The following is a 20,913-nucleotide window of genomic DNA, read 5'->3' on the forward strand; positions in this document are numbered from 1 at the left end:
ACCGACAGGGAAAATCTCAACTCTTCTTGAATATCCTTGCTCAATATCCCAAGGTATCCCAAGGTGCACTTCTTGCTCGCTTGTTTTTTTTTTATTTTTTTGCCTTGAGCATGGAGACGGACACGTGCGATGGCGTTGCTTCAGCGGTTTGCGACAAGGCGTTCTTCAATACTAGTAATTTAAAGACACCCATCGAGGATATTCATGGGGAAGGACGCGGTTGTTGCTGCGACGCGTCTTTTCTTTTTCTCTTTCCTCTGATTTCTCCTCTATCTGCACGCGGCAGCGGTGGTGGCTCGGCTCCAGCCAGTAGGCAGGCCCATGCATCCTTCTCCCAGTCACAACAACATGTAGTAAGGCACGGCCGTTCTTGTGCGACTTACGTCCGAAGCATTTTGTCGCCCTTCGTGACCTGCGACGGCACCACGACTTCGAGGAAGAGGTGGAGAATCTAGTCTTCGACTCTAATAAAGGTAAGAAACGAAGTCTGCATGCACGCACGCTGTGATTAAAGCAATAAAGGGCCAAAGCGGGATGCAGTCGCGCGCTTAGATTACCGATTGAAAAGTTGCAGTTTATTGACTTTTCGAGTGCGCGCATTTTAAGTTTGTAAACACAAAGCGCGTTCTTTTTTTTTATTTACGGGCTTGCACTCACCTGGGGAAACTTGCACGTGGTTTTGTGCACAAAAACTTAGCGATGACATGCACGTTTTTTAAAGAAACCATGAAGATTTCAATGGGCTTGGTCTACTGCGACAGATCTGCAGAGGTAGCCTTTGCGGGCATTCGAGTGAAATGTGAAACGTAACGTACTATAACCTTTGAAAGCCATGACTTGTCATAGTCATTTTGCACTTATTTGTAATGTAAGGTGTATAGTTTGTACAAAGTTTAGGTAGTCATAGTTTTGACTCCTAATCATTCTGAAGTGTTGCATGACTCAGCACTTTACTAGTAACATAAGGTGTGCAGAGTTTGTACAAAGTTGCGTAGTCATGCCTTGCACTCATGACTCGTCATTCTGCAACATAGCATGACTGTGCACTTTAATGCTTTGGCATTCTCGCTGGTAAGCAGTCTTATGTGTGTCTGCAGAATTTTTTTTTGGTGTCCTAGGTCCTCCATAAACAAAGTGACAAGCAGTGCACTCTCTTTCATATTTAAAGTGGCCACTGCAGGAAAAAAACTGGTCCTTGCAGCAGACTCGCTGCTACAGGCCTTGCTTATGCTTTGTTGCAGGCATATGCAATGTCTCGACAGGACACACAACATTGTCGCGGCATGCACTGGCTTAGCAGCGCTGAAGCCATGGCAATCGCCACATGCAGAAGTGTGTAGGAAGAATGCCCAGCATTGTTCTGCCTTTAGAAGTCAACAGCGCTGACCTGAATTTGTGGTCAAAGGACAGGGCCATGTAAAAGGTTGCTGTGCAGGAATGAGTTTTTGCAGGGTGTAGTAAAATTGAAATACTTCCATGTAACAGTCCGTGTAATAACTTAACCTGAACTTAATAATTTTCTCAAAAAATTGTTCCCCATGCGCTATAGCAGGAAAAAACAGTAAGCGAATGACTGATAAATTTTTAACAATAAAAAAGCTGGGAAATGCAGTTTTGCACTGCAGGCAAAAGGCTGAAAATTTGAAGCTAAATCTGTGATTGTCATGCGCACTTGGCAGAGGCAGAGCGCCAGTAGTAGTGCGAGAGTACTGCATATGTGCCCACTCCATAGCACATGCATTTTTCATTAGTGTATGTAAAAAGTACAAACTTTAATTTGGCCTTGCTTTTCAAAAATGAAAGTAGTGTGATACACAAAAAATTGACAGAGAAGTTTTGCCGAAATTTTATAAACGTGCAAAAGCAGAATTTCATGAACATTGCCTTGTCTTGTTACTTTACTGTTGGCTTTCTAAGGATGCCTTATGCCGTTATTCATGTGCTATCATTGTGTACACGTTTTTATCAAAATGGAGCCCACCTTTGTTCACGCCTCAATTTTTAAAAATTTCTTTTTAGTCATGAGTGGTCATGGACTTAACATCACATGTTGGCATCGTGTCATAACTATGTTGCAATGCTGCTGTGAGGCTGTGGTTGCTATGTCGCCGTTGCTATGCTCTTGGCACAAACCCACATACACATCGCAGGATCTTGCTCGGGGTTTACCGTTCGGAATTGTGCTTTCACACTAATAATTAACTAATACTATGTGGAGTGCTTAGTTATGTTTACAATCTTTCCGTTTCAGGATTTTGCGCCTGGAAAGACGGAGAAGAAAGCAAAACTTGCTGCCATTTTATAGCTTCAACAGGAAAGAAGGAATGTGCACCAAGGGTTTTTAAACGCTACCTGCACTGCCACCATTCCGGCTCGTACGAAGAGCTTCCTATAGAACAGCGCCAAAGGCAGGAAAAGGGGCAAGGAAGCTGCAAAATCAGCAAACACTGCTTTGCTACTCTAGAGGTCATGGAGAAAGAGGGCAAGGTATATGTAGTGTTTCAAAACAAACACTACGGACACTTCAATGAGGCCTGCCACCAAAGGCTGTCCCAGGATGATGCCAGAGGGCTTGCAGGTTAGCCACTCCTCTTGTACAAAGCATTTGTGCATGCTGTGTTGACTGTACCGGAATGTGAAAACATTTAGAAGCTACACTCCACCAACCTTTCATAAATGGGAGACGAAAGTGCAATAGAAATGTATTTTAGGGGGAAGATATTGCTCATTAACTCGAGTGATCATTTCAATGATTTTTATTCTTCTGCGATGCATCTATGGCACAAAAGAGGTGGGACAACACGAAAATGCCTATTGTAAAGTGGGAGAAGGCATGTCCCACAAAACGAGGGGGCGGAAGAAGTTATAGTAGGGCACAGCTTAAGAACCCAGTGGCCAATGCCCCTCAAAGGAAGCCTGCCATCCAATGGTGTCGACCGATTCTCATGATGTCATGGTTAATCCTAGGGGGTAGCACTGCAGGAGGGTGGCAGATGAAAGGGGATTAGTTATGGCTTTAATTGGGTTAACTGATGAAAATCAGCTGACGCCATTGACTGGGGAGGGGTCTTCTTTAAGGGCCATTTGCCACTTCGTTCTCGAGTTGTATCTGACTGTAGTGCAATTCACTTGAGCCTACTTGGTCGCATCGAACGGTGAAAAACAATTGATCCACGGCACATTGCATGCACAGCACAGTCTGTACGAACTTCATGCCGTTTAGTTTAGAGATGCTTTGTGGAAGGGGTCCAGTCTTTCGAACTGAACATAATTAGGAATGTCGTCTAGCACTGAACTACTCCAATGTCTGTTCTTTTGTTTTTTTGCTGGTTTCATTGACTATCCTAGGTCTGTCGCTCAATCGGCTGACGTTGAACTTCATCCGTAAGAAGTCGGCTTGAGCTCTATGAAACGTGTCTTGAATGACTGACAGTTGCACTCGATGCTAGCCTCTTTTTTTGGCTGCCTGTCAAAAGCGTAGGCATTTTGTTGCTGATCAAAGCAACGCCACCAGTGTAATGGTTGTATAAGGGCCATGTTTTTTCTCATAAGACAGATCGTCTGCAGTGAACTTTCATTAATTAGAATTATTTGGCTGTTTTGGCACTTCATCAGTAACGCTCGCAGGAACGGCTGTGGTTTGAGTGTTCAGCTACTAAGCTGGAGTACCCGGGTTAGAACCCGGCTGCGGCAGCTGAGTTTCGATGGAGGCAAGAGGTGCCCATGTGCTGCGCAGTGTCAGTGCCCAAAGATCCCCAGGCGGTCGAAATTATTACGGAGCCCTCCACTACAGCACCTCTTTCTCTCTTGCTTCTTTCACTCCTTCTTTCCTTCATGGCATGGTTGAGGCAGTTACTGCACCATTTCCTTTCCTCAAAAACCACTAACATAAAACACAAGCCTGCACAAGAGTTGAAATCGCAAAAAAAAAAAAATGAACAAGCAGCATTTATATTTCAGTTTATGTATGACTGGCATGCCCTCCAATTGTCTCTGACTTAGCAGCAGTCATTCAGGTGTTGAAACTGAAACAGCATGAGAAAAATATTCACTTAGAAATTATTCACCTGGCGTAAGTGAATTCTACATTGTGACTCGTGCACACTATTGTCTTGTGCACAAGTCCAAAGAAACAAAGTTCGCGTTCAAAAATTTGGTGTCTCTACTCCTTTAAAGGTAGCTGTCAGGCGAATCGGTGCATTTTTTGAATATGCAGAATGAAATGGGACAGGATGAGAAGCACATGTCCTTATTCTTTTCTTGTCCACATTTTCAGTGCTGTTATATTCCGCATTTATAACATTGTGGGTCAGCGTGGAAATAATCACAGACTTGCGAGCGGAGGTGGCGAGGAACAACCAATAACCACTTGCGACCATCTGCGCTGTAGTTGCGGCGGTAAAGGAGATTGTCACGAATGGCGAAGTGAAGAGCTTGGCGACGGAGAGCGCGTGATGGAGAAGCCGCCGTAGTGTTAGAGAGGAAATCAAGCAGAGACGCAATCCAAGGGTCCATGCGCTGCGCTGAAGGCATGTCGTTGATGTGAAGCAACGGAGGGGAGTCGTCGAGTGTTGAGAGGCCGGCGAGCTCAACCGGAAGTGGGCAGCGAGAAAGGGCGTCGGCATCTTGGTGCTTGCGTCCGGTGCGATAAACTACACGGGCATCGTATTCCTGCATACGAAGAGCCCATCTTGCGAGGCGGCCGGAGGGGTCTTTCAGGGAGGATAACCAGCAAAGCCCATGGTGGTCCGTCACGACATCAAAGGGACGACCATAGAGATAAGGGCGGAATTTGGTAAGAGCCCAAACGATAGCCAAACACTCTTTTTCCGTCACTGAGTAATTGGACTCTGCCTTCGTCAGGGTGCGGCTTGCATAGGCGACAACGTACTCATGAAAGCCAGGTTTGCGCTGCGCGAGTACAGCTCCGAGACCAACACCACTGGCGTCGGTGTGGACCTCGGTAGGGGCTGTCGGGTCGAAATGGCGCAGGATAGGTGGTGCGGTGAGGATGCGGCGTAAGGTATAAAACGCGTTGTCGCATGCGGGTGACCACTGTGAAAAGTCGGAGCTGCTGGATAGGAGTTGTGTTAAAGGGGCAGCAATCGACGCAAAGTTTCGGATAAATCTACGAAAGTAGGAACACAGGCCAAGGAAGCTGCGCAGTTCTTTGACAGATGTAGGCTTGGGAAAAGCAGCGACCGCTCGAAGTTTGGCTGGGTCGGGAGAAACGCCTTCCTTCGAGACAACGTGCCCTAAGATAGTGAGTTTACGAGCGGCAAAACGGCATTTCTTCAAGTTTAGCTGCAAACCGGCGTCAGAAAGGCAGTTCAAGACGTGCCTCAGGCGATGAAGGTGGGTGTCAAAATCCGCAGAAAAGACGACGATGTCGTCGAGATAGCAGAGGCATACCTTCCATTTTAATCCCCGCAAAATGGTGTCCATCATCCTCTCAAATGTTGCAGGCGCATTACAAAGGCCGAATGGCATAACTGTAAATTCGTATAAGCCGTCGGGGGTTACAAAAGCGGTTTTGGGGCGATCGGCCGCTTCCATGGGGACCTGCCAATATCCGGAACGAAGATCGAGGGAAGAAAATAGTTCGGCCCCTTGCAAACAGTCCAAAGCGTCATCGATGCGCGGAAGAGGGTAGACATCCTTCCGCGTAATCTTATTAAGGCGGCGGTAGTCGACACAAAATCGGATGGAGCCGTCTTTCTTCTTGACCAGCACAACAGGCGAAGCCCAAGGGCTACTGGAGGGCTGGATCACACCGTCTTGGAGCATTTTATCAACTTGCTCTTCGATAACATGGCGCTCGGTGGCAGATACACGATAGGGGCGCTGCCGCACTGGGGCGTGGTTGCCGGTGTCGACACGGTGGGTGACCGTGGAAGTTTGGCCCAAGGAACTCCGATGACAGTCGAAGGAGGAGCGGAACTGGTGAAGGAGGTTAACAAGCTGCGTCCGTTGCGGGGAAGGAAGATCGGTGTCGATAGAGCGAAGGAAGAGGTCTGTAGCGGAGGAATCAGGCGCAGAAGATGGAGGGCTGAGCGCAGTCATGGCTAGATGAGGTGAATCGGCGGGGTCCTCACAGGTGAGAATGGACGCAATAGATTGTAAACTGCCGAGACATTCGCCATGGCGCAAAGCAGTAGGGAAGGAAAACGGGTTAGAGACCCATAGCACGGAAAGGCCTGCAGAAATAGTGAGCACAGCGTAGGGCAGCGGGAGGGACTTGCGGCGCAGGAAAGTGCAGGCTGGCGTGAAGAGAACAACGTCATCACAAACAGAGTCACAAGAGATGCTTACAAGCGCAGTGGAGCTGGGAGGAAGGATGATGTCTTCAGTGACGACGGCTTTAGCGCACGGAACAGAAGGAGCAGCGTCTGGCGAGACATTAGGCAAAGCGGAGAAGCCAACTTCTGCGCGAGCGCAGTCGATGACAGCTTCGTGACGCGACAGGAAATCCCACCCTAAAATTAAAGCGTGTGAGCAAGAAGGCAGCACGACGAACTCGATGGAGTATAGTGTGTCCTGGATTCGAACTCGAGCGGTGCATGCTGCTAACGGCGTAATCGGCTGTGCGCTGGCCGTGTGCAGCGTGAGTCCCGAAACTGGCGTCTTAACTTTCTTTAAAGAAGTACATAACTTTTCGTCCATTACCGAAATTGCTGCACCGGTGTCTATCAGAGCCATCACAGACACGCCCTCAACAAAAACATCAATAAGGTTTGCAGGTGATCGATGAGGTCTTCGAAATTTCGACGGGGGCGCAGTTCTTGCCTCCGGAACTGCGGCGCCTAGTTTTCCTGCTGAGGAGAATCAGGGCGACGTCGCATGGGGGAGATAGAGCGGCGTCGAGGCGAAGGGGAGCGGCGGCTGGAGAGGGCTGAACGATCAGGGGAGTAAGGACGACTTGGCGTTTGGTCGACAGGCTCAGAATACTGACGGGTTGAAGGCCAGTACCCCGAAGATTGCGCACGTGGGGCTGGCGCTTGGAGATGGCGACGACAGTAGCGCGCGACGTGGCCAGGCACTCCGCAAGTGTAGCATACAGGACGGTTGTCTCTGGTGCGCCACGGATTGCTTGCTCTTCGAGCTGGTCGCAGGGCAGGTGCCGACGCTTGCACAGGCACGTACATTGTAGGATAGGACGACGGCGGGGGCTGTACTAGAACGTCGGCATAAGTCCGAGGACCGGCTACATGTCTTGGGGCGACGTCGGCGCAAGGCATGGGACTGGTGACAGACCTAGGAGCAGCATCGGCGTAAATCAAGGGTGCGGCGACAGGTGGCGGAGGATGGAAGGATGGAAGCGCCTCAGTAACCTGGTCTTGTATAGCCTGTCGAAGAGCCGGGGCCAAATAAGGCGGCGCCTGTTGAGGGCTAGGCAGAAGAGAAAGTTGCCGAGCTACCTCTTCACGGACGAAATCTTTGATTTGTTGCAGCATAGAGGTGGTGTTGTCAGCTGCAGGCGCCAGTCCAGAAAGCGATTCAACCTGGGCTTGTTGGTGTTTCCGAGTCAATAACCGCTGTTTGCGCAGCTCCTCGAAGCTTTGGCAGAGCGTGAACACTTCCTTAACGGTGCGCAAGTCACGGGCTAATAGCATCTGATAGGCATCATCGTCGATACCTTTCAAGATGTGTTTTATCTTGTCGGCTTCGGACATGTTCGCATTGACACGTTTGCATAAGTCAATGACTTCTTCTATATAGCTGGTGAAGCTTTCGCCGACGTGCTGCGAGCGTTCACGCAAACGCTGTTCAGCCCGAAGTTTCCGGACAGTGGGGCGACCAAAGACTTCGGCAAGCTTCGTTTTGAAGGCTGTCCATGTTCGGATGTCTCCCTCGTGGTTCCGATACCAGAGGTTAGCGACCCCCGTTAGATAAAAAATTGCGTTGTTCAGCTTCGCATCGTCGTCCCATCTATTGTACAGGCTCACCCGTTCGTATGACGCGAGCCAGTCTTCCACGTCATTCTCATCGGCTCCGCTGAAGATTGCCGGATCTCGCTGGCGAAGGGAGCCGGCGCAGATGAGAGCTGGTCCCGTTTGCACAGATTGATTTTGGGCGTCTTCTGGCATTTCAAGCGTGGGAAGAGTGCGGCTACGCAGCTCCACGATGGAGATTTCTACCCAGCACCTCCACCAAATGTAAGATGGGTACTGGGACGGTTAGAGGAGCAGGGCGCCGGTGGTAGACGCAGAGACACAGGCCTCGTAGACACACAGGTCGAGCACCGAGAGCTCACACACAAAGCGATGGCAATGCCGCTCAACACAACGGTCAGAAGTTCGTCGTCGTCTTCGCCGGAACAAGAACTTCTTCGTCGTTACACACGCTGTATATAACTTCCCTGTTTTGCATTGTAGTATGCAAGTTTAAACACTCAAGCTCATAAAAATAAAGTCCATCTGGCTTTGACACAACCATTTTGTTGTGTGCTTTGCAGTGCCACAAAAGTGAAATGAAAGTAAGATGAACTGTTTGTCACCTGTGAAAAGGAACAAAGTGGAAGACGAAGGAATCCGACCAGAAGTATTTGTCACTTTATTACATGGCTGTAGGCAGATGAACCAGAGATGTTAACAGTTTTTTTCTGTACCATTTTCAGGCCGGTTAGCAGGAGTGCCAGAAAAAACCATTGTGCACAACATCCGAGCAGGTACAAGTGGATCAAGCCCACGGATGCAACTTGTGACCACTAAGGACCTCCGTAACATTGCAGATAAGTTTAGGATTGGAAAAACAGAGCAGAGAGATCCAGACGATTTTAAGAGTGTTGAATTATGGGTCGAAGAAATGAGGGCAAAAAATGAGTCGCCACTGTTGTATTACAGGAAGAAGGGTGACCCCAACAGTCATGATGGTGACTTTGAGCTAGCATTAATGACGTTCCCACAACGAGAGCTCCTTTATGAATTGGGGGCAGCGAAACTGTGCACTGACTCCACCCATGGCATAAATAAGTACTAACTCCAACTGACAACCCTGCTCACAATTTCTCAAGATGCCTTTGGTATCCCGTGTGCCTACTTGATTTCAAAAAGGGTGAACACGGGCACTGTGGTGAGGTTTTTCGAGGCCATCAAAGAAAAAAACACAATACCATGTCAGGCATTTATGTCTGATGATGCCCCTGTTTATGGCAGTGCATGGGAGCAGGTGATGGGTCCCTTGAAGAGTCGACTGCTTTGCAGCTGGCAGGTGCTACACAACTGGAGCACGCACCTGAATACAGTCACAAACAAGGACTGCAGGAGTACAACAAGGGACATGCTGCACACTCTGATGAAGTGGACAGATGAGACTGAGTCTCAACAGTTGCTCCCTGCACTTCTTGGTATCCACTCCAAAGAGCATCAGCCTAATTGCCTTTGGCTTTGTCAGAAATTTTGAGAAAACATACGCAAAGAGGGCATGTCAGTGGGCTTACTGCTATCGGCAGTACATTGGATTAACAACAAATAATCACTTGGAGTCGAGGCACTGAAGTACTCTCACTTTGGTGGCAAGGTAAATGGGTGATTGGATACATTAATCAAAGTACTCTTCAATTTCACATCCGAAAAACTTTACAACAGGTGTCAAAGGAGGAGCAGACCACCGCAAATCTGCCCTATTTAGGAAGCATAAAGTGGGGATTGAGCTTTCTAAGTCCAGTACTGAGAGAGTGGGAGATGGCCAGTGGCATGTAAAGTCACCAAGTTTGGTGAACTCCAAGCACACAGTGGAAAGAACTAGCAAATCGTGCAGTGGCTGTGAGCTTCATTGTGAGCAGTGCGAGGCTTGCCACAACATGTACACGAGTACGTGTTGACCATGCAACGCATGTGCACATGTGCAAGCACGTGCATGCTGTTGCTATAATGGAGCTACACTCGTGCCAGATGCGGAGCAGCCAGAAAGTAGCATTTGACTGTGCTGGCATTTGTAGGCCCTGCCAGCTGAAGATGGCAGATTTAAGGTGAGGGATTAGGATTATGTTATGAGCTAGTTGGCAGGATATTCTGACAAAGTGCTTTAGCATAGCAAGCTCAAGACACAACAGGGAAGAGGAGTGTCATTTGCTAATTTTCTTGAAGCCCACATGGTCATGAGAAAGGTGCGCCATCATATCCCATATCAAGCAGCACCATTGATGGTACACTACAGGCCTCTGGTATTTCTTTTCTAGTCATTCCTTTTTCCCAAAACTTTCCTCCTAGGAATGGAGAACTCATCCCGCCACGGCACCTCAGTGGCTCTGGCGTTCTTAGACTGCTTACACGAAGGCTGTGGGTTTGATCCGGCCATAGTGGCCACATTTCAGTGGAGGCAAAATACAAAGATGGCCATGTGCTGTGCAAAGTCAGCGTGCATTAAAGGGCCCCAGGTGGTGTAAATTAATCCAGAGACCTCCATTATGGTGTCCCTCATAGCCCATGTGCCGCTCCCGAATGTTAAACCCGACAATTAAGAAATTGAGATATTTCAGGCCCCTCATTCCCTACTCAGAATCTGCTTGTGTGAGTACGCCCTCTCTGGCACTGCTCAACAGAGAACTTCTGACAATTGGCAAACATTTTTCATCTTTGGGAAATTAGTGCACTCATTTTCTTGTTCATACCTGCCTTGCATTCACTATAATTTTATTTCTTCGTCATCCCTGCTTGATTTCATTTTGTCTGCATGTGATGCACTCATAGAGGCATGCGCTCTTCAATAAAATTAGTATGAAGTGTCGCTCCATGCTGCATTCCTCTTTGTTGCGTCGTGCTGTCACAGTGCACCGCCCTTTTAGGACATCTTGAGAAAAACAGCGCTTGCAGACAAAGGACCAGAACAAGAAGGACACACACAAAAAAAACAGCGCAGTTGTGTGTCCTTCTCGTTTCCTTTGTCTGCAAGTGCTGTTTTTCTCAAGATGTACCCCAACCAACTCGCCCAGCAACACACCTTGCCTTTTAGGACAGTTGACAATATGTGGTTCTACAGTTCTGCAATGCATATGAGAAAAAGTATTCTTGACAAAAGGCTAAGCCGTAGCTGTCATCTTGCACACTGAAAGCTGCAGCGCAAAACTACTATTCATCTTATTTTGCAAAGAGAATGCTGCAACAGAAAAACAGTATTACTCATTTTTCAGAACATTGCTGGTGCAATTTGTGACACGAACTTATATTGCCATGGTAGAAACAGCCGTGAATAGCCTTCCCTCACATGATAAAGCACTTCATAAATGAACTTGCTTGGCTCTTACACAGTGTCTCTCCACCAGCCTTCCAAGCAATGAGCCTTCTGTTGTGTGATGGGAACACTGTGCCAACTTTGTTGCCTAGAAATTCTAACATGCCCCTATTTGTCGAGAAGGCAGCTTAGATGAAACATATAGTGCCCAGTTAATGTCATTTCCTTTTTACTCATTAATGAAAAATGCTTCAAAGCCCAACTGCAACGAAATTATAATTCGGCTAGAATGCCTGTTAATGTGCTGGGTGTGTCATAAAACTAATCGTAACAAAGTTTCATGCTTCTGAGAAAATTGACACTGTTGCTACAAGTGTTTAAAAAGCTGTGTAGTAGACAACGTGGCATGTCCATATAGGCAGATACGGATACCCGAGTGCCATACGGCCTCATGTCTGGCCCATTGGGAATGAACAGATTAAGGACAGTGTAGAGTGAAAGGCTAGGGGCTAAAATGTGGCTTGGCAGTCATGGGTATGGTGCTGCGCCAAAGTTGTTAGGAATTTGTTTCAATCCTGCAGATGCTGATTTCTGTTTCCATTCCAGGTTTTTGTACACCATATTTACTTAAATAATGGATGCATTTGCATAATAAATGCTTTCCCTACATCAATCATCAAAATCTGGGGAAAGTTCAACTGACCACACCATGTTTTACACCATGTAATAAATGCACCAAACTTACCATTCTAATTTTTTCCCACAAGAAACTGCATCCATGATGCAAGTAACTGCAGTATTACAGGTTACAGAATGAAGCACTGTCAGCTGTATTATGTGGCTGCAAGACTGCCTGGCGCCATGTGAAGAGGAATGCTCCCAAGGCTCATCACATCACATTTACTCCAGTATCCACATATGGCACCCGTTTCATCCTGCACGTCACATTCACCTCGGGCTGGTGATAGCCTGCCAGCTAGATTAAGAATGTCACAAATAAAATGTCTACCTAACTGAAAACTGCGGTTGTATATATCGGAGATTTTTATTGACTTGTGGCAGTCTACCTGGACAGGTTATGGTAATGCAAGGCAGCCCATTATGCACAGCATATGAGTGCATAGGCGCCACAACTTCGCATCTTTTCCAAGGGTTCATGTTTTGCACTATTGGGTGTGACCCGACCCATCTTTCCACAATCCTCGCGTAGTTAATAATAAAGTGCTCCTAATCCTTTTTTGACAGTCAAAATGTATTTTCCTAGGCATATTGGAAATCTTCAATTTGTATTTCTCCACAGATTTGGTACTTCTGAGAAGTTGGACGGTCATTTTATAAATGATATATTTTTAATAAGCTAGCAGATACTATTCTTGATTTAAACATTTGCAGGCATATATACGCTGCCATTGTTTGCCTTGATAAATACTGTGTCCATTGTGTAATCATAGTACAAACACGTTAATTGATTCTAAAGGATGTTAATGCTGCTTAATTACGCTGTACAAGCCCAGCTGTGGCTTTGGAAAGCTGCCCTTCCTTGGACTCTGACATTAAATACAACTTGTACTTGGGAAAGACTAATCTTACTGTGAGTGTAACGACAAAATTAAACAAATTCCATTAGACGCTGGTATGACCCCGCCTGCGGCAGTTGTATTCCGATGGTGACACACAACAGGCCCAGATGCTGTGCGATGTCGGAGCACGTTAGGGACCACTGTTGGTCGAAATTACTGGATCCCTCCACTGTGGCGCCCCTCATAGCCCGAGTCGCTTTGGGACGTTAAACCCCATAAGCCAAAGTTAGCATTATGTTCCTGCCGGACCGAGCAGCCGCTGACAGGGTCAGACTGTACGAATGGGTACCATCAATCACTACGTGACACCCCCACTCCATTCACCCGATGAAATCCCATCCATCAGTGACACATCCACTCCACCCTTCGACTCAGATTTGCAACCGCTTGCCAACCGCCTCCTCCCGCCCTCTCTTCTTCCCTCTTCCCTGCAATTTCGTGAAGGTGGATTTCACTCCCTCCACTCTGTCACCTGAGGCTTCAGACCGACGGATTATTCCAACATGGGGGGTTCTGATGCTGATGCACTAAAATGATATTTTTGAAAGACAGCTACAGTTTGTTACATGTTAAGGAAAAGAGTACTCGCTGTACGATGCAAAATGCGAGATCATTCCCTGGTGTGCACACACTGCATCACAAGGAAGTATATTTGGCACCTAAATTGAAATGTGCAGTATAGCGAGCAGTTAGCACCAGGTGCTGTACACAGACACGAGCACAAAATGAACACGCTTATTACCAGGCCCTCTCTGTGCACCCTCCCTATACATAGTGCGAAGACTGCTTTTGAAGCTAAGGTTGGTCACATTGCAAAGAAATAAAGACAGCATGAACATGAGAACCGGACACACAGCACTGACAGAAATCTCGACAGTCGGTGCTGTGTGTCTGGTTCCCGTGTCGTCCCTTTCTGTTCGGCGACCAACCTTAACTAGAACAAACAACTTGCTCGAACCCTTGCTTTTGAAGCATTGCATGCAGTAAGTAGCACGCAGTACAATGCACAGACTGAGCCATGTGTGTTATTGTATTAGCAGTAAACCACGTGCAAAAAAAAAAATCAACAGCCAATAACTACAGTCAGTAAAGCGAAATTTGAGCACAGCTCTTCACATATTTTAGTTTTGCAGTATGCTGAAGTAAAGAATTCCAGAGAGCCACCTGCCCCAGCGAGAGGCAGTGATAGGTGACATTTGGCCCTGAGCACTTGGCTATCACATACTTTGTATAGACAAGTTCTGTCCCGCCTCATACGAACACCAAAACACTTTCTTGAATATCTTTTTCAATGAAGGCAAATACACTGGCTTACACAAACATCGAAATTACTTGCTATTACATCTTAATAAAGTGTTCAGTGTCACACTATTACGATGCTATATATCAATTTATGCATGCCAGCACATCATCTCTGGCTGAGAAAGATCTGACAAATCTTGCTTTTTGACAGTATGTGGGCACAGAGTCATTGATTGCAAAGACCAAATATGACTATACCAGCAGAACGAGAACTCAGAGGATTACCTTAGAACTCATGTGCCTTTGAAAACATGCAGTGAACATGGAAACAATTTTATTTTTAAGGTGCGCCGCCCAGCGTATGCACATGCGTTCAGAGCACTCTTTCTGCGCCATGAAGGACGACTCGGCCCCAAGAGCAGAAGTACACACTGCCAGTGCATTCCAGAACATTTAATTCAGATAGGTACTACATGAGACGTAAGCAACGTATCTATAGCGTTCGCACCGTGCAGCTTTATTGCTTCGCTCTGTCCCGAGCATTTTTCAGTCCACTGAGGTGGTTGCGAGCCACAGGTGGGTTAGTCTTGCGATTATTCTGCCGGCAATTGCTTCTCTCTGTGATCTAGCAGATCTACGCCACCTCGCACCCACAACAGTCGTCAACTGGTACTGTCACTATTCGGTGTCCAGATCAGTCTTGAAGGATCGAAGGCGGGCTGGAAACGACATGCTGCAATGTTCTCCAACCCTTGCATCACGAGAAAGTCAATGTGACGACATATCACAGCCCACGCACTGCATCATGATGATTATAACAAGAGTTATATGCACAGATATTTTCCAGAATGAGCTGGAAACACCCAGATTAGGGACGCCAGTACTGGACGGCGCGGGCTTGCGTCCTGCTCACTCACCTTTAGGGACGCATGGGAGGTAAACACGCATTCCATAGGCGGTCTACTGGTCACAAACAAAAAAGGGGCAAATTTAAAGAACTACACACGCCACAAAGACGAGACACCGACGAATACTTCACTCGCAACAGCCGCCGACCGCGATTCGAACGTACGTAAACAACCGCCATGTTGTTGTTTTTTTCTTATTTGCTAACTGACTGTAGGGGGCGCTGTAAGAGCGCTAGCATCATCATCATCATCGCGCGTTCCCTCAAAGAAAAGTAAATATGTATAGATAGCCGAAACCAGCAATAAACTAGAAAAAAAAAGCATTAAACGTTAAAAATTGCAACATAAATAAGAAAGTCATTTATGCAGTTGACGAAAATCAACACACTCATTCAAAGGAAACGCCAATAAAATTGATTCATAAAAATAAAACGAAAATATAAATATGCATGTTTTCTTCTCCTTGGTTTTGACTAAAGCTAGGACGTGCGACTATTTTTTGGCAGTTTTCTAAATCGGGTAGCTCAGTGCGACCATAAGAAAATTAAGGCAACAAAACTGAAAACGTAACAGGGGCACTTAAGGGTCAACATTGCATCGTCAACAATATGTACGCTTTCTCTCTTGTTGCTCATCCCAAGCTTATTAATTGAATGCATGTCAATTTGCTGTTTCAAAGCAGAACGGTCTTCTATCATTGTAGCGGATTGAACCGAACCAAATGTACTGTCATGAACAAAGCGGTCACATAACTTTCACTTATGCAGCTCAAACTCACATTATTTATTATTTGAGTGTAGTTTTAATGACATGAAACCACAAGTACCATTATAAAAGGTATTTTTCATCAGAGCACTTTGGATGGACTAGAAGCCTTACTCCCAACAGTGTACAATAAAGCCATTCACACAAATCATGTTGGCAGCAATGCTGAAACTGTGTGCGTCCACCTTACTTGAAACTGCAACGGATGCAAGACAGACAAAATTTTACCATTCAAAATCATAATGTGCCGAGATATTGCTGCAATCTTGAACGTAACCACGCTTGCCATTACAATCAAAATGACTCAACAGCACATGCAACATGAGAATTTTTTCTTCACAGACATTTTGACACTACATTTAGTTCACTATTTATGCAACTTCCGTTTATTTACACGATGGACACGAATATTCACATGCACGCCAGTCTTAGCATGAGTGCCATGCGTACGTAATTGTCGATATGCACCCCGTCACACATTGTGCATTTGCACATAAAAATACTCATGAAAACTCAACAAGTGCTCAGCAATTACTGCAGCTTAAATGGTAAAGCACACAGAACACGTCAAAGTTATGGTATGGTATAGAATATGGGGTTTAACGTCCGAAGGCAACATGGGTTATGAGGAATGCCATAGTGCAGCGCTACGGATTAATTTTGACCACATGGGGCTCTTTATCGAGCACTGATGTCACTCAGTACACAGGCGCCTAGCATTTCGCCTCCACTGATAGGCAGCTGCCGCAACTGGGATCGAACCCGTCCTTGGGAACAGCAGCGGGCACCCTAACCACTCAGCTATTGCGGCGGGGCAACGGCTAACCACATTATAAGCAACCAAAAGTCCAGGTCTCTGCTTTATGTCTTACATGTTGCCTAGGTATCGTCTACTTTTACTATATCTGCAATCTAAAAATTAACGATAGACAACTTCCCCACTCCATCTAAATTACTATAATTGTCCCATGCCCTTCTTGGTTTGCTACACACTTTTTTTTTTTTTATTCGAGTAGTCTGCCGTGAGGCATAAGTTGAGAAAAGGGGGAGTGGAATGTAGGTTACAGAAAGTTAGAAGAAGGAGTGGAGACCAGTTTCGGCGAGGTATTCGCATAGGCTGCTGGTGAAGTGATTGTCCATAGTCCACTTCACATAGTCCCCGTCGCGGTTCCACCACAGGCCGACCTGATAATTTTTGGCTAGTTTTATCAAGGTGTCATACAAGTGTAACAGCTGCCACAGTATGAATTGTGGATTCTAAGAGAAAAAAGAACTCACAAATTTTGCACTAATTTGAACAAAAATATTCAGCCAATATATGCACAACAGGCATACACCAATAACATTTCTACCGCAAAACCGTGAACCCACCGTACCGAGGGCCAGTAATAGAAAATCACTGGCCGCCGCAGTGCCTCAGAGGTTATGGTGCTTGGCTGCTGACCTGAAAGACGTGGGTTCGATCCCGGCTGTGGCGGTCGCATTTCGATGGAGGCAAAATTCTATAGACCCCTACAAAAATTCTATTAGTCACCCCTTGTCGTGCTAATATGCAGGTACCAATTATTTCTGTAACATACCTCTTATCATTTCTGTAATACCCATTACTAGGTCTTCAAGAAAACAATAACCTGAAATGTAGCAAAGAGCTGATGGTTGTCTTTTCATAGAACATTCTTCACAGCAGCTCTGCTTCTGAAAGGAGCACCTCATTCTTTGTGGACTCAACTAGTTTTCTTCTATTTTAATCACCATGAGGTCAGAGTACTCCAGTAACACTCTGACTCCTGATATGCTACACTCTAGTGAGCCAGTTTCACAACTCATAAAAGAATGATGAACTCAAAGGTCTGCCACAAACATGTCATGGGCTACATCTTTAATGGAGTAGAGAAACCAAATTTTTGGATGCACATTTCTCTTTACGCTGATGCACTAGGCAATGCTATACACAAGCCACCATGTGGATTTTAACTTTGTCAGCTAAATAATTTACAATTTAATTTTTTTTCTCGTGTCATCTGGTTTCGGTTTTTAACAGCCGAATGACTGCTCTGAAGTCAGATACATGTTCAGGTCACATGAGGCATGCAAAAAGAGATATAATCGCTGCCTGTTCACTTTATGTGACTCCAACTCTTAGACAGGTTTGTGTACGAGTTGATGCAAATAACAGTGAACAAAGCTGCAACAATACTGCTGTCTTTGTATGCCTCACATGACCTGAACACATCCCTGACATCACAGTCGTCGTTCGGTTGTTTAAGCTAAAGCAGTGCGAGAGAAAAAATGCAATTATATATATATTGCCTCTTGTTGCAATCCATGCAGCTGTCTAGTCTTTCTAAAGTACTGCGCATCATTCTAACCGAAAGAAACAACTAAAATTTTGTTGTCTCTACTCCTTTAATACCTACTGGGCCTTGACAATATAAAAAGCACCTAAACATATCAGCGAACTGAGCTGCCAACCTTCAAAAATGTATCCACAAGCTCTTTTCACATTGTGCTTTTAAATATGTTGCCTCATACTCGTGATATACATATGTTCTGACTGTGCACATATACAAAAACAGTAATTCAGGAACCAGCAGACCCACCCATTCAGCAGCATGGCAAGCGAAGAATGAAAATTAGAATGCAGCTAGAAAGAAAAGGCACACAGCTTTTTCAGACCTTCTAATTTGAATACTTCAAACTTATGTGGCCAACTGTAAATGTTTCCTTACTGAAATCCCACACTCCTTTAGACGTTTACATAAACCAGAGAAAAATTTGTCAAAATGCTTCCCTCTAAAAGGAACAACCAAATATAAGCAGACAAGCCATGTTTACATTTCATGCATTTTTAAGCTCTTCACTGTATGCAGAGAAGCATGTCACATGCATGGCGTGTTGATGTTTGGTTTATGCTGCTTCTTAACTTTATATTGAAAGGTCATGGCTACTCTTTTTTTGTGTGTGTGTCCACTGCCCCACAGAGCTGCCATCTATGGAGCAAGCTTATTTGCATTTAAAGGTCGCTTGCCTAGTCACTGCCGAGTCCACACAAAACAGATTTTCCCCTCAAAACTGGCAACGTGCAGTAAAAGCAGGCGTGCAATTAATGTGACACCTCATACACTTCATAATGATGCAGTGGCCTACAAGGCCAAGCCAGCATGCTATTCATGTATGCGCACAAATTATATTCACTTATACAATGCTAATGTCAAAAAGAAACCCTTCTAGCTACAAATGCTAGCACAAAGTTAACGCAGCGCATTACGGCATGCATGGCATCCAACGTCCCTGTACAACATACTTTTACTAATAAGGCTAAAACAGTGCACCTGCACAAGGATGAAGGAAGATGAGACAAAACGCAGCATCTTCCTTATGCAGGTGTGCTGTTTTTGCCTTATTATGTCATACCAACTTGCCCATCAGTCTGTGTTTTCACTAACTGGTGCAGCAGAAAAAACAGCTAGCTGTGAAATTTGGAATGCATTCATGGCGTCTAGAAATTGAAGCTCAGAAAATGTAACACACAGAAAGTGCAAGAAACTGATCATCCCGAGTGTTTACGTTTCTCTCTGTGTTGTGTTTTACTTACCCCGCAATAACCCAACATCGTTCCCAAACAAACCCAAGGGCCACACTGGCTACGCGGATGCTGAAAGCCTAAGTCAAGCCTCCCACTTCATCACAAACCATTACAGAAATGACAGAGGCAGCAAAACAAGTTTCGGCCTTGTCTGGCTTTATTCCAATGCTGAACGTTCCAAGAAATACACCAAGAACCACACGTTCTACTTAATGAGTATAAAAACACTTCACCAAATAGATAAAAGAAAAGCAGCTTTCTACATATTCAAAGGTTCGGTGGTGTGACCATACTACGACATTCGCTAAATGCCTATCAGCGAAGAAAGAGGCGTACGGATCATAGTTCATGTGGCACGATGCGTCGCGTTAAGTCTCTCCGTGGGCAACGTTACGGCGTCGTACAAAGCAGCTGTGGCCTACCGTGTGCTTTGCGCAACATGGGTGTCAACGCGAAGTAATCCATTACAGCTTGGCTAGTTGGTGGGTAGACACTGCAGGCATATTAAACATTAAGACGGAAGATGTGTTGTCCTTTCAAAGGCTAGCGTGTAGTACGTCCAGTCCATCTTCCTTCCGCATTTTAATTTTTTTTTTTTAGCATAGCTTGTCGCCGGTGAGCATACATGCAGGACTCCAGGAACATAGTTTATATGTACCGCAACTGCCAAATGGCTCGCAGTATCCACCATTTTTATGCATACGAGCTCATCCTATCAGTACGTATACAGGTCAGAATCAGTTACGCGCAACCTAGGAAACATAATTTTCGACACTCATCCAATGCTTCAAACCATTGCCTCCTTCTAGAGGAGGCAATGTTCAAACACGAGATACAATACCGAAAGGTGCCGAAGAGAATTGAAGTGACCTCAAATTCAGTCAAGCACCGCCTTGCTAAACGTCTCTAGGGGCTTCCGATATCATACCACGGCTGGAACAGGTCGCACTGCAAACTTGCATAATAAAGACAACACTAGGGCACTGGGGTACAAGTCCGGACGTTAGCGCGGTCAATATTACTCGTCATTGCACCAACCTTTGATGACTTTCACGGCAGCACTTACTCCACACGTCAATGCACCGCGCGGTAAACAGCCATCGCAGCCATGTCAACAAACCACCGTGGCGTTGGCGATGACAACGATGGTCACCGTGGCAACCGTGGAGACGCCAGCGACCTAGAAACTATGGCTAGGGACGTTTCAAAATTTTGCAACGCCATTTTTACCTAATTTTGCAACAAAAAGTACCCAGAAATGTACCTAAACAAACGCCATTTTGGAATGACGTCATTAAAAGTCACGTGACACGAGGATCGTCTTCCTCCATTTAGCCTTACGCCAAACCTGGGAGTGAAATATGAGACAGAAAATTTCAGGGTTGCCTGCAGTTTGCACGTTATAGCCAGAAGTGGCACTAGATGACAGCTTACTCCCTTTTTACTCCTTTCTGTTCATAGCGCACAATTGAGGAAATCTGAGGGGAACTGTAGAGCTAAAACGTATTATAGAGATGTGAATGAGCGATATAGCTTTAGGGTGTTAACCAGCGCCACCTCTAACATAGCTGTGGTTGTGAGCCGGCCTGAGGGAAGGCAGGTGGATCGAGGTCAAAAGTATCGGCGAAAACATGCTTATGCTACTTGCAGCACCAGTATC

General features: G+C 45.8%; 1 protein-coding gene and 2 long non-coding RNA genes across 5 annotated transcripts in view; 1 reads left to right on the forward strand and 2 right to left on the reverse strand.

Moving 5' to 3' along the window:
• Positions 1-20,913, reverse strand: part of LOC149358610 (sodium- and chloride-dependent GABA transporter 1-like) — a 56,553-nt gene that overhangs the window by 27,922 nt on the left and 7,718 nt on the right. The gene's annotated exons all lie outside the window — the stretch shown is intronic.
• On the forward strand, positions 70-11,916 carry LOC149358611 (uncharacterized). Of its 3 annotated transcripts, XR_016288698.1 has the most exons (4): positions 70-473; positions 2,252-2,578; positions 8,456-8,541; positions 8,618-11,916. It is a non-coding gene; the product is annotated as an uncharacterized LOC149358611 (long non-coding RNA). The 3 variants fall into 3 exon arrangements; XR_016288696.1 differs by having other exon boundaries at positions 72-473; positions 8,456-11,916; XR_016288697.1 differs by lacking the exon at positions 8,456-8,541 and having other exon boundaries at positions 72-473.
• LOC149358612 (uncharacterized) lies at positions 10,861-20,599 on the reverse strand. The gene is made up of 2 exons (XR_016288699.1): positions 14,912-20,599; positions 10,861-13,180 (listed from the first exon to the last, which is right to left on the reverse strand). It is a non-coding gene; the product is annotated as an uncharacterized LOC149358612 (long non-coding RNA).

This window comes from Amblyomma mixtum, chromosome 2 (assembly GCF_055824585.1).
Source record: "Amblyomma mixtum isolate Tamu chromosome 2, ASM5582458v1, whole genome shotgun sequence".
NCBI lineage: Eukaryota > Metazoa > Arthropoda > Arachnida > Ixodida > Ixodidae > Amblyomma > Amblyomma mixtum.